The 14445-nt window shown below is 39.2% G+C and overlaps 1 protein-coding gene across 1 annotated transcript in view; it reads right to left on the bottom strand.

The window, feature by feature from the left end:
* Nucleotides 1-14445, bottom strand: part of gna13a (guanine nucleotide binding protein (G protein), alpha 13a) — a 94779-nt gene that overhangs the window by 7622 nt on the left and 72712 nt on the right. The window lies entirely within an intron of this gene.

Genomic DNA, 14445 nt, shown 5'->3' with positions numbered 1-14445 from the left:
AGAGTGTATAATTAAAAGACAAAAAATCCAATCAACTATGGTACAAATTGCAGCTTTCTTGTGTGCACATGAACTTAGCATGCATATAGATAAAAAGCTTGAAAAAAATATAGACCATTTTATGACACAGCCCTTATTTAGTGAAAAGTGCCAATAAAAATGTCAAATAGATTCAATTGTTCAGGAATGCAAAGTTTGTGGTAAATGAGCTTTGCTTGTATAACAATTTTTTGTACCTAAAGAACAGCAACTAGAATCAAATATAGATTCATACACAAAAATCTTAGGCAAAACCTACATTATCATTATTGTGCCATCATTCCAACTAATTAAGACATATTGGCAGCTCACCTAGGTGAAGGAAATCTCTGATCTCAAACCTCCACTGCCTTGCGGCTATACCCATTCATGGGGAAGGCTTCGGGAGTAAACCCCAAGGGAAAAACCCAGAGATGGAGTCCCTGAGGCAGTCCTACATGGGATTCAATATTGACTGGCAACTCCTATGATGCTGCTGGTATCAAACTGTATAGGTCTCTGACATTCCTTTGGGTTCATCATGTGTGGAGAGGGGAGCTTGCTACATTGGCAACAGCTTTCTCTCTGTATTGTACTACCCAGACAGCTAGGACACAATATTTATGGTCAACACTGACCAACGAAGGCCCTCGACCATATTTCATTAAGAAATCCAACGGCAAATTGTATTTGCTCATAAGTACGTGCTCCTGTTCAAAAAAAGAGAAACATAACAGCAAACAGCAAACATCCTCAATCTGTTGGTAAATTGGGTGTTTGTGAGATGGTAGGGGTTTGGGAGGGGAATGCACATTGTGATGCTGCTTAACACTCATAGAGAAGTCGGCCCCTTTTGTCACGAGGTGGTTTCTTTAATGCTGTAAAATGGACTGGTCTAATTTGCACATCCACGAAGGACTTCACTGCTGTAAGGTCTACTTTTGTAGCTCTGTCCTTCCTGTCATCTCAGATTTTCTCGAGAACCATGGTTGTAGCAAACCACCCAGTGGTTCCCCATTCCACGTTATTTTTCTTTTCCCTCAATTGTTGAGGACCATTGATTGCAGCATGAGTTTGCCTTCTTGCAACAGGTAGAAATGTTTTATTTGGAGATAGTAATTAACCCATTCAGCCATTAGGATTGACATCACAATAACAGACCATAAAGCCAGTTTCCACTGACACCAGTTCCACTCAACCACCCCTCACCTGCTCTACAATCGTTATCATCACAATCTAATCCCACCAGTGGTGGTGCTACAGGTGTTTAAGAGGCTCTTGGAAAGGTACATAAATGTACAGAAAATGGAGAGATATGGACCATATGCAAGCAGAGGGAATTAATTAGGCAACATTAGCTGAATTAGTTTGGTACAAAATTATGGGCTGTAAAGCCTGTTCCTGTGCTATACTGTTCTATCTACTGAAAAAGCTATTTGTGGGTTATGTTTTAAAAGCTCCATACACAAGACAACATTTTCATCTAGACATTTTATATGAACTCTTTCCTTTGGAAATGAAATTTTCAAAAAATATCAAGCATTCTGAAGCTTAGTAAATTAATTACTACTTTATTTAAAGCCATGAACATTATTAAAATATGGAATTGAAAGTGAGATGTTAAACATTCAAAGTAGATCTGCAAGAATATTTTCATTAAAGAACACCGGAAGTCATGATATGAAAGGAATTGCTAATAACATGCCAACAGTTATACATATGGATTAGGCAATCTCTTTGCCCATTTATAAACAAATCCTTTCATATTGATGTTTTTGTTCAGAGTCAGGGAGATCAATACAAGAGTTGTATATCAGGTTTTAGATCATTAATCTGCCTCATATTCAAAGCCAAATTAAAATGGATCTTCCATGGAACAATAACTTGTAGTATAAACTTTGGAATAATGGTATCTGAAAAATAATTTAAAATGCTGCAAATATACCAGTAAAAAGACAACCTGACATCAGTAAATGGAAATCCAACAGTAGGCTGGCCACCCTTACACCAGAGGTAGAGAAAATATTGGAGAAAATCCCAAAATTCAATGTACATTTGGAAAGGTTGGGGGCTGATGGGAGACGGTCATCATTGCTTTGCTTAGTGAAATCCTGCCTGATTAATTTGTTTGACTTATATACCTTACTAGGATTGACACATGAATCTAAGATGCTGTATGGTCCAAAAAGCTGGATTAAGGCGAGCTGGAAAATTGGATCAAAAATTGGCTTCATGATAGAAGCAGAGGTTGTAATGGCTTTTCTTATTGGTAAGTGTATGACCATCGGTGTACCAAAATAGATTGGTCCCAAGACCCCAGTTGTTTTGTAATATAAACAATTTGAATGTAGAAGATATGATTACTAAGTTTGAGAATGACACAAAAGTTGTTGCTGGTGTAGACAGCAAGGATTGTTTTCTAAGACTACAGTGAATTTTGATCTAATGGGGAAAAAACTAGACAGAGCAACAGTGTATCTTGCATTTTGAGAAGTCAAAATGGGTAGGAGATTTAAACTGAATAGTAGGGCACAACAGAACGCTGATGAAGAAAGCGACTTTGGGGTTCAAAATCCACAGTTCACTGAAAGTGGTAACACAAGTAGGTAGGCAGCAAATGGCACTGCTGACCTGCAAGATGTAATACCTAAGAATTGCGTAATATCTTGCAACATAACAAAACAATGTTTAGATCACACTTGTTTTGTTTGCAGTTCTGGTCAACACAGTATAATTAGAATGTGCAAACACGAGGAAATCTGCAGATGCTGGAAATTCAAACAACACACACAAAATGCTGGTAGAACACAGCAGGCTAGGCAGCATCTATAGGGAGAAGCGATGTCGATGTCTTGGCCCGAAACGTCAACATCACTTCTCCCTATAGATGCTGCCTAGCCTGCTGTGTTCTACCAGCATTTTGTGTGTGTTATAATTAGAATGTGGTTGCATTGGACGGTGCAGGGTAGATCCACCAGGACATTGAATGGATCAGAAGACTTTAATTACTTGAAGAACTGGATAGATTGAGATTGTTTTCCCTGAAGCGCAAGAGGCGGAGTGGTGACCTGTTAAAGCTAATATATAATATTAGGAGGCAGTATGAAACAGCTTTAATCTTTCCCCTCCACCTTACGTGACAAGAATTTCTAAACAAAGGGGCATTGATTTAAAGTAGGAAGTAGTTTGCACGAAGAGTTTAGGGGAGAGTTTTTAAAGGGGAGGATTTTTAAATACATAACTGTTGATCAGATTATCAACAGAAAGATGACTGATGTATTTTGAAGAATTTGGGCCGAAGGGACAGTTCCCCAGCTGTACACCATATGACTATAAAGATCAGAAGATGCTCAACACAATAAAAAAAAAAGCTGCTGAACAAGCTAAATACAATCACATACACCATAAAACATAGAGCAGAATTATACCAGTCATTAAGTCTGCTCCACCAATCTATCATGGTTGATTTATTATTCCCCTCAAACTCATTTTCCTGCCTTCTCATGTAACTTTTGACAATCTAACTAATTAATAACCCAACAACCTCCACTTTAAATATATCCAATGACTTGACCTCCTGGCCATCCATGGCAATGAATTCCTCAGATTCACCACCCTCTGGCTAAAGAAATTCCTCATCTATGTTCTAAAGGGACATCCTTATACTCTGAGGCTGTGCCCTCTGGTCTGAGACTCCCCACTACAGGGAACACTTTCTCCATGTCCACTCTGTTTGGGCCTTTCAATATTTTATAGGTTTCAATGAGATACCCCTCATTCTTCTAAACTCCAGCTAGTACAGCACAAAGCCACAGAACACCCTTTTTATTCCTGGGATCATTCTCGAGCACCTTCTTCAATGCCATCACATCCTTTCTTATACAAGGGGCCTAAAACTGCACACCATAAAGTCAAATATTTTGTAGAGCCTCAGCATTATATCCTTGCTTTAATATTCTAGTCTCCTTGAAAGGAATGCTAACATTGCACTTGCATTCCTTACCACCAACTCAGCCTACAAGTTAACCTTCAGGGAATCCTGCAAATGGACTCCCAAGTGCCTGTGCACCTCTGATTTCTGAATTTGCTCCCCAGTGATTAAATAATCTATGCCTTTATTCCTTCTACCAAAGTGTATGACCATATACATCACTACACTGTACTCCATCTGCCATTTTGCCCATTCTTCTAATCTGCCCAAGTCTTTCTGCAGATTCTCTGGTTCCTCAACACCATCTGCCCCTCCACCTATCTTTGTGTTGTCTGCAAATATGGCCACAAAGCTGTCAATTCGGTTATCCAGACCATTGGCATATAATGTGAAAAGAAGCGGTTCCATCACCGACCCCTGTGGAACACTACGCAATACTAATAACCATCCAGAACAGCCACCCTTTATTCCCATGCCACCTTCTGCCAGTCACCCAGTCTTACATCCATACTAGTACCTTTCCTGTAATACAAAGGGCTTTTATCTTGTTTAGCAGCCTCATATACAGCACCTTGTCAAAGGTCTTTTGAAAATCTGAGTAAACAATGTCCACTGACTCTCCTTTGTCTATCTTTCCTGTTATTCCCTCAAAGAATTCTAACAGATCTGTCAGGCAAGATTTCCCCTTAAGAAAACCATGGTGACTTCGGCCTGCTTTATCATGTACCCCAAGTATCCTGAAATCTCATCCTTCATAGACTTGAACAACTTCCCAGCCACTGAAGTCAGGATAACTGGCCTATAATTTCCTGCCTTTTGCCCCCCTACCTTCTTAAAGAGTGGAATGACATTTCAAATTTTCCAGTCCTCTAATGATGCCTGAAAAATCACCACGAATGCCTCCAAAATCTCTTCAGCTACCTTTCAGAACACTGGGGTGCAGTCCATCTGGTCCATGTGACCCATCTACCTTAAGACCATTCAGCTTCCCAAGCATCTTCTCCTTTATAATAGTGACAACGCTCACTTCTGCCCCGACACTAAACTTTCTGGCATACCGTTGATGTCTTCCACAGTGAAGACTGATACAATAAACTTTTTGAGTTAATTCAACATTCCTTTCTCTCTCATTACGACCTATCCAGCATCATTTTCCAGTGGTGCAATATCCACTCATTTCTTTCACTCTTTATACCTAAAATAAGTTTTGCTATTATCTTTTATATTATTGGCTAGCTTATTTTCATATTTCGTATTTTCTCTTCTTATGGCTTTTAAAAAAATTTGCCTTCAGTTGGTTTTTAAAAGCTTCCCAGTCATTTCCCCAATAATTTGCCCTCTCTCTTGCTTTTATGCTGGCTTTGACTTCTTGTCAGCCACGTTTGTGTCTTCTTCCCTTTCTACTTCTATGGGACATATCTATCCTGTGCATTCCAAATTGCTCCCAGATATTCCAATCATTGCTGTTCAGTTGTCATCTCTGCTGGTGTTCCCTTCCAGTCAACTTTGGCCAGCTCCTTTCTTGTACCTCTGTAATTCCCTTTCCTCCACTGTAATATTGATTTTAGCTTTTTCTCAAACTGCAGGATGAATTAATTCTATCATATTATGATCACTGCCTCCTAGGCCGCGAGGTTTAGTAACAGTTGTTTCCCCTCAACCATCAGGATCTTGAACCAGAGTGGATAACTTTACTCACCCGAACACTGAACTGATTCCACAACCTATGGTCTCACATTCAAGGACTCAACAATTCATCTTCTCAATATTTATTAGTTATTTATTATTTTGCTTTTTTTTTGCTTTTTTATATTTGCACTCATTTTCTTTTGTATTGATAGTGTGTCAGTCTTTGTTGTGTGCATTCTTCATCAATTCTATTGTATTTCTTTAAATATTACTATGAATGCCCACAAGAAAATGATCCTCAGGGTAGTATATGGTGACATATATACTTTCATAATAAATTTAGTTTGAACTTGAACTTTGAATTTTATTCAAATCAGGTTCTTTACACAATATCCAACCCAGAATTGCCTTTTGCCTATGAGGCTGGACAACAGCTCTAAAAACCCACCTCAAAAGCATTCTACAAATTCCTTATCTATAATATACAAGACCTTTTTATATATATATATATATATATATATATATATATATATATATATACACACACACACACACACACACACACACACACACATATATATATATATATAAACATATATATACACACACACACACCAAAATATGTAAGACCTTAGTTAGACCCCTCTTGGAGTACTGTGTTCATTTCTGGTCTCCCCAACACAGGAAGGATGCAGATACTATAGAAAGAATACAGAGGAGATTTACAAGATGTTGCCTGGATTGGACAGCATGCCTTATGAGAATGAGTGAATTTGGCCTTTTCTCCTTGGAGCGACAGAGGATGAGAGGTGACCTGATAGAGATGTAGAAGATGATGAGAGGCATTGATCGTGTGGATAGCCAGAGGCTTTTCCCCAGAGCTGAAATGGCTTAATGAGGGAGCATAGTTTTAAGGTGCTTGGAAATAGCTACAAGGGGGAATGACAGAGGTAAGTTCCCCCCCCCCTCCACACAGAGTGGTGAGTGCATGGAATGCACTGCCAGCGAAGATGGTAGAGGCAATACAATAGGGTCTTTCAAGAGACTCTTAAATAGGTACATGAAGCTTAGAGAAATAGAGGGCTATGCAGTAGGGAAATTCTAGGCAGTTTCCAGAGTAGGTTACATGGTCGAAGCAACACTGTGGGCCGAAGGGCCTGTAATGTGATTGATATATATGCTTACAGGCATGTATACAACTCTCATCAGGGTGTGTTTTTTTAAAGAAAACACTCCGTACTTTCTTAACTATACCCACAAGGGTTCTATAAATATTCTGATCCTGTGTCCCTTCTAAGGATTTGATTTTTTTTTAACCAACAGAGCCACCACACCATCTCTGCTCACCTGTCTGTCCTTCCAATACAATCTGTATCCCTGGATGTTAAGCTCCTAACTTGGTCTTCTTTCAGCTATGATTCACAATATCATGCCTCCCAATTTCAAGCTGTAGTGCAGGATTATCTAACTTATTTTATATACTATGTGTATTCAAATAGAATGCCTCCAGATCTGTATTCAATACCCTTTTCAATTCTACTCACATGTTACCAGAAATTAAACTCTTATCCCTTTCTAATTTTTTGTCCTTTTCTTTTTTCCTGGAGACCCTTGTAACCTCTCCAGCATTTTCCTTCCCTTTTACTTTATCCTCATTTTTCCAAACGGCTGAACCTACACGCCTGTTGTTTAGATTAAAGTCCTATCCAAAGCCTTAGTTACACAATTTGTCAGGACCCTGGTCTCAACATGGTTCAGGTGAAGCTCCCTTCTTAGTAGTAGACATGGTCTACCAACCACAGCAAATTCAGACTGCTTAATAAAAAAGGTATTTATTCACACTGGAATATAGTGCAAGTCTGATTTTTTAAATAGGGAACAAATTCAAAATTAATATCTCTGCATCAGAGGTGAACTATTTGTTTAAAACCATTGTTTTAGAGACAACTGCATAATAAACATTACACTGAACATAAATCTAATTTGTATGGAAATATATGCCAATGTTTTAACAAAGAGTTTATTGATAGCAGCAAATTGCTGAATGGAGCCTGTCTGCGACAGTACAATTTACCTTTTAATTTGACATAGGATTAATGAAACATTAGCTGAAAGCTGAGGGTTCTTCTTGTATAAACTTCTCTTTACAGTACACTAGGTTGTAAGAACCAGCTCAATAACCTCACTAGGTTCAAGAATCCATTTTTTTTTTAAATTTCCAATAGCCATGACACAAATAAAGAAGCTTTGAGTACACTCTGTATTTCCCAGTTAACTGGACAATGAATCTAAACAGCAAAGTAGCAAAATAATTTGCAGATTATGAATAACATTGTTTAAGTCATGTATGTGACATACATACAACAAAAGCAAATACAAATACTAATAGCTGTGGATAGGGCAAGTTAGTGATTTTACTTTGATAATCACAGATAGTTATCAGTATATTTTTAAAAGGTGCTGCTGAGTTTTATAAGCAAAAGATTCACCAATAAAATCCAGTTTCATATTTTTAGAAACTTTGTAAACAGCAACACAAACTTGGTAGCAAAATTTTTAAAATTGGTATACAAGTTAATGTGCAGCTGTTCATTAAACATGTCAAGGTGTATTGCAGTGGTACATCTACAAAATCCATTGCATTGCAGGCTACTTAACAGCAGCTCCTAAAACTAAACAGGACTAGTACAACAAGCATATGGGAACATCTGCGGGTTCTCCTCCATAAATTGGGGAGGCGGAACTTAGTTATGGCTCCCAACGGCGTTTGCTTGCATCTTTGTAAACAGTCCTATATCCATCTTTACTTTATTTTTCCCTTTCAGGGTTCTTTTGAAGACCCTCACCTGGAGTTACACGCTGACTATAGTTCTTTCTGGGAATGGGACCCACTCTCAAAGTTCTACAATTGGCCACTGTTTGGCATGCCAAAGTCTCAGTCTAAGATTTTGGCATGGTTTCAGGAGCCTAGGATCTTGAGTAACTGGAGACGGGCGAATCAAGGGTCGGTGTCACCACAGAGGATCCGCGTGTCATTCGGGGAGTCGGAACATCTGCTGTGTGCCTGGGGACCTGGGATCCTTGCGACCTCCAGGCACAGAGCTCGAAAAAAGCGACGTAACAAACTTTTAACATCATAAACCAGCGAGTTGCTTGTTATCTCTCCCCACTCGTTGGAAAATGGAGTCACATCTTTCTCCTTTATTAGGACAGAGAGCAAGCCTGCAGCATGTCGAATTATCGGGTGAGCAATGTAGTCTTTGCGGTAATTGCAAGTATGTGTAAGTCTTACAGTAAGCGAAGACACCACTTAAGCCTTGGGAAAGGAAACAACCAAAAAGGTTGCCATGTGTAAGAGGCCCTTTAAAAATCTTATGGCATTAGGTCTTCTCTCAGCAGTTAAGGGTGGGGAAATCATTTGCAGTTATAAGCAAGGAGTGTTGTACTTACATATTTGATGAGTCAGTAGACAACTAATTTGGCTGATAATATTCATTAAAAGCAGCTAAAATGCATCAGTCTGATGCATGGGATTACTTAGGAGCCATATCATTCATTCTAATATGGCTTTTCATAATTTATACTATTTTTAAAACTTTGTTAAAGGCGATTATTAACGGAATAGTTCAAACTCCCATGTGACTACTAATCTGCTTAATAATCTTCTGAGTACTTTGAAGATTATGTACTCTTTGATATTTTATAATCCAAGTAGTCTTATGATTTTATACATAATGTAGTTATCACGTTCTGCCTCTGAATTTCCAGATGCAATGATTCTAAATGTGCAATTTAGAATCAAGTGGGATTGTTGGATCTGATTGTTATTTTGATCATCATTTTTTTTGCAAGTTTAATAATCAATTATCTACTTGTATTTTACATAGTGTTTATATACATAACAGTTAATATGCCTCTGGTGGCTATACAAAGCACAATTCTAAAGCATTTGTTCTATCATAAGTGGCTAGTATTTTCTCTTTGGTTGATCTTACAGCAGTATTGAATAAGTATTTTCTAAGTGATTGTCTCTTATCTATGAAATTTTCTTATTGTTAGTGTATAGAAGTAGCTGTTTTATGCTAGACATCATTGTAGTTCCTCTCCAAGCCGCAGTGACCCCTCGGCACCTTTCAGTTTTTGTTCTATCAACTCTTAATAAAACGATCAGGAAGCAACAAGTTTTATGCCTTGTTCTTGACTTCTAAAAGAACCTTGGATTAAAACAAAAGAAATCCAACAGTGCTGAAGGCAGAAATTTTGAACATTTAAAAAGCAATTAGATGTGGGCCATCTATACATAGAGTTGAAAGAAATGGGGGAGATCTTAATTTTTTTTAATATTACCGTAGATTCCGGATTATAAGCCGCTACTTTTTTCCCACATTTTGAACAGCTTTGAACTCTGCGGCCAATAATCCAGAGCGGCTAATACATGGTTTTTTTTTTCATGCCGCCTCGTAAACATTTTGCCTCGTAACAGTAGACCAATAAAATTGATGAGTAGTTCACAGAGGTCCAATGAAATTGTACGATAAATCAAGCGCACTTTCACAATTAAATTATTGTAAATCAGTCATTTGTACTCACCCTCATCAACATGGAAAATACTCGAAGCAAGACCCGAGCGCGTCAGACCCGATTAGACCCGATCGCAATGCGCAAGCGTCAGACCCGATTAGACCCGAGCGCATTGCGCAAGCGTCAGACCCGATTAGACCCGATCGCAATGCGCAAGCGTCAGACCCGATTAGACCCGAGCGCATTGCGCAAGCGTCAGACCCGATTAGACCCGATCGCAATGCGCAAGCGTCAGACCCGATTAGACCCGAGCGCCTTGCGCAAGCGTCAGACCCGATTAGACCCGAGCGCATTGCGCAAGCGTCAGACCCGATTAGACCCGATCGCATTGCGCAAGCGTGTCAGACCCGATTAGACCCGAGCGCATTGCGCAAGCGTCAGACCCGATTAGACCCGATCGCAATGCGCAAGCGTCAGCCCCGATTAGACCCGAGCGCATTGCGCAAGCGTCAGACCCGATTAGACCCGATCGAAAACGCTGCTTTTAAGTTAAAGTCGATCAATAACTTTTCCTGGTAGGCTGCAATATATATATTTTTACCAGTCGCTAGGAGATATTGGAATGTTGTTCGTGCTGTTCAGTAAAAAAGTATATGCAACGTAATTTGTGTTACCGATACGTATGTATATTTAAAAGTAGCGGTGCGGCCTAAAATCCGGTGCGGCCTTTACAATTAAAAAATTGATTTTATTTCTAAAATTAGAGCCAGCGGCTAATAATCAGGTGCGCTCTGTAGTCCGGAATCTACGGTAATTTACTCAAGAGACAAACACAGAATCTATAGAACTGGGGAAAAAAACAACAAGTCATGGACCATATCCAGATTATGTTAGAGGAGGTGATTGCTACCTTGAGACAAGTTAGGGTGGATAAATCCCCAGGGTTTTATGAGGTATTCCCTTGGACCTTGTGGGAGGCTAGTGCAGAAACTGAAGGTGCCCTGGCGGAGATACGCAAAACATCTTTAGCCACAGTTGAGTTCCCAAAAACTGGAATATAGTTAATGCTGTTCCATTCCATAAGAAAGGTTTTAAGAATAATCCTGATTATAGGCTGATGAGTCTAACGCTAGCTGTGGGAAAATTATTAGAAAGTATTATAGGGGACAGGATATTTAAGTATTTGGATAGACAGGGCCCTTTTAGGGATGGTCAATGTGGCTTTGTGTGGGGAAAGTCATATCTAACCAAACTTTGAGTTTTGAAGAGACTACTAAGAAGGCTAATGAAGGAAAAGCAGTGGACATTGTCCATATAGACCTTTACAAAGTCCTGAAAAGGGAAGCTGGTCCAGAAGGTTAAGTCATTTAGCATTCAGGATGAAGCAGTGAATTGGATTCAACAATGGTTTAGCAGCAGAAGCCAGGGAATGATAGTATATTTTTTTTCTCTGTGTGGAGGCCTGTGGCTAGTGGTGTCCTGCAGCCATTGGTGCTGGGACTATTGTTGTTTATCAGAAATATTAATGTAGAATAGTCTGTGGTAAACAGGATAAGCAAATTTGCAGACGACACCAAGATGGGGGGGCATAATGGACAATGAAGAATGCTATCAAAGGTTGTGTACAATGTCCGGTGTATGTTACAAAAAAAGGGCTTCTTTGGTTTATTACGAGTAGGAATGTTTCTTTGTCTGTTAAATGTTTCTCTTGCCGTTGTTTCGCTTTAGAATGGCTGATATGGTAATTGTATTCATTTGTTAATCAATGGGGAATGTTATTGTGTTTTGTGAGGCTGGGAACTTGGGGGAGGGGTTGCGCGGGCTTGGGGGTGAAGGGAGTCCGGAGGGAGACGCCGAGGAAGGAGGACGTGCGCTCGGACGACCACCGGGGAGTCCGAGGTGGAAGACGTGGAAGTCGGGAGGACGACCACCGAGGAGTCGAATGGTTCGCTGGATGAGCTCCACCGAGTGTATTGCCTAATACTCTTTTAATCTTAGTAAACTCTTTAAAGTGTATTTCATACCGGTATTTGTTGTGGGTTTGATACTGTTGGCGGGCGCGAGGCATAAACGTGATTCTCACAGCACCTGCGTGTACGGGAGGTGGGTTGGTGTGTGGCTGGATCTCCTTTTCCCCTAGACATATACCAGCCTGTTGGGTAAGTGTTACAGTTGCAAAGTGATCTGCACCAGTTTGAAAATGGGTTCAAAAATGGTAGATGGAATTTAATGCAGACAAGTGTGAGATGCTTCCGTTTGGAAGGGCAAACCAAGGTAGGATTTACACAGGGAATTGTAGGGCATTGAGGTGTGCAGTAAAACAAAGGGACCAGCAAATAGAGACGAATAATTCCTGGGCTTCATAAATCAGTGTAATGAGTACAGGAACTGGGATGTTATCTTGAAGTGGTATAAGACATTGGTGAGGACAGATTCAGAGTATTGTGTGCAGTTCTGGCCATCTACCTACAGGAAAAATATCAGTAAGTTTTAAAGAGTATAGAGAAAATTTACACAGACGTTGCTGGGGCTTGAGGCTCAAGGCCCTGAATTACAATTGAATAGATTAGGACTCATGCCCTGAAACACAGGTGAATGAGGGAAGATTGTATAATGGTATACAAAATAGAGGGGATGAATATATAGAGCTCCGCCCCCTCCAATGAGCCTAAAACTAGAGGCCACAGGTTTCAGGTGGAAGATGAAATATTTAAGGGAATCTGAGGGGGAACTATTTCATTCATGGGATGATGCAAGTGTTGAAATTACCTACTAGCAGAAGTAGTGGATACATGTTCAATTGTAATGTTTAAGAAAAATTTGGATAGGTAAATGGATGAGAGGGGTATGGAGGGCTATGGTGCAGGTAGATGGGACTAGGCAGGAAAGCAGTCTAACACAGACTAAATGGGCTGAAGGGCCTGCTTTGTGCTGTAGTGATCTATGACTATGAGCACTTGAATCAAAAGAACAGAAAACTACAAATTTAGTAAATCAGAGTAGAATACAAAGCATTGGTTAGGTTTATTACAGTGGGCTGATGAATATTTGAAATCCTTTCTTCTTAGTCCATGGAAGCAAACATACTGTTCAATCAAAACAGAATTAGCTAATTTCAGCATGTCATCAATTTAATTCATTTTCTACTTCCCTTTTTGTCCAGTATGGCTTATTGGCCATGTCCCACTGCCTTACATTTAGCAACACCATGTACAGTCAAAGTAGAATCTAATCTGAATTGCAACATTTACACATTTGGTCTCACATTAGAAATATTTCCTCTGTTCTACCCATTCTTTCATTTTCTTTGCTTCTGAAATATAAATAGCTTTCTCTTTTCTCATTTTGATAAAGCATCCTGGACCTCTTTCCAAAGGTTTCTTTTTACCATGGATGCAGCCCGAGATGCTGAGTTGTTACCATTTTCCATATTCATTTCAGATTTCCAACACTTGCAATTTTTTTAATTCTCAAAAAGATCTTCCGAATCATATACTTGCCCACCCCATCCAGTTCTTCTTGCTCCACCTGTGGCAAAATAAATAGCTTCTACAGAACTGGAGAGAAAGATTATGATCCAGGCTAAGGACACCAAGAACAATTACTGAAGCAATTCCTTTATGCCAAACCTAATTTTGTAAAATCACAAAGCAGTCATCTTTTAAAACTTGGCTTCTGGTTGGTACACTTGCTCACTAAGACTTCAAATATAATTAGCTCCAAGTATTTCTATAGAAAACAGAGGTTTGTCACAGATGATTCATCTACATTTAACACAAGCAGCAATATGTTTTTAAAAAGATTATTTCTTTGTTATTTTTGAACTTTGTGAACTTGGCAATTTAAAAGAGTTCATAGGATTAATCAGGATGGAAATAGGTCATTCAACCCAACTCATCCACAATGATCTGTGAGCACCGTTCCATATTAACCACATCACCGAGCATTTGGTCCTCTATGGTTAAGCGATTAAGATATAGTATAGGCCCAAAAGATGTCAAATTCCACTCAAGTTAAGATAATGTTATGCTGAACCACACAATAGAAAATATACTTAAAATTAGCACTTTATGACCTTAACACCACCCGAACTTCACAGGACTCTTTAACCTAATTATATTTTAGAAAGTGAATTTGGAATCGGAAGCTTTAAATCCAGAACTAATTAATCAAGCCCCAGAGTGATTATCAAGGGCTTTAATTTAGTAGTTTGCTAGAAAGTTATTCATCTTTTACAATGGCTTCTGTCTTTGACATAGTTATGCTGTATAATCATACTTCAATACAGCATGGAAGAGAGCCACTTGGCCTCTCACATCCATATTAATTCTGAAGAGCAATCCATC

Source organism: Hemitrygon akajei, chromosome 22, assembly GCF_048418815.1.
Source record: "Hemitrygon akajei chromosome 22, sHemAka1.3, whole genome shotgun sequence".
Lineage (NCBI taxonomy): Eukaryota > Metazoa > Chordata > Chondrichthyes > Myliobatiformes > Dasyatidae > Hemitrygon > Hemitrygon akajei.
Note: the sequence above shows the minus strand (reverse complement) of the source record. Positions and strands in the feature narration are given on the sequence as shown.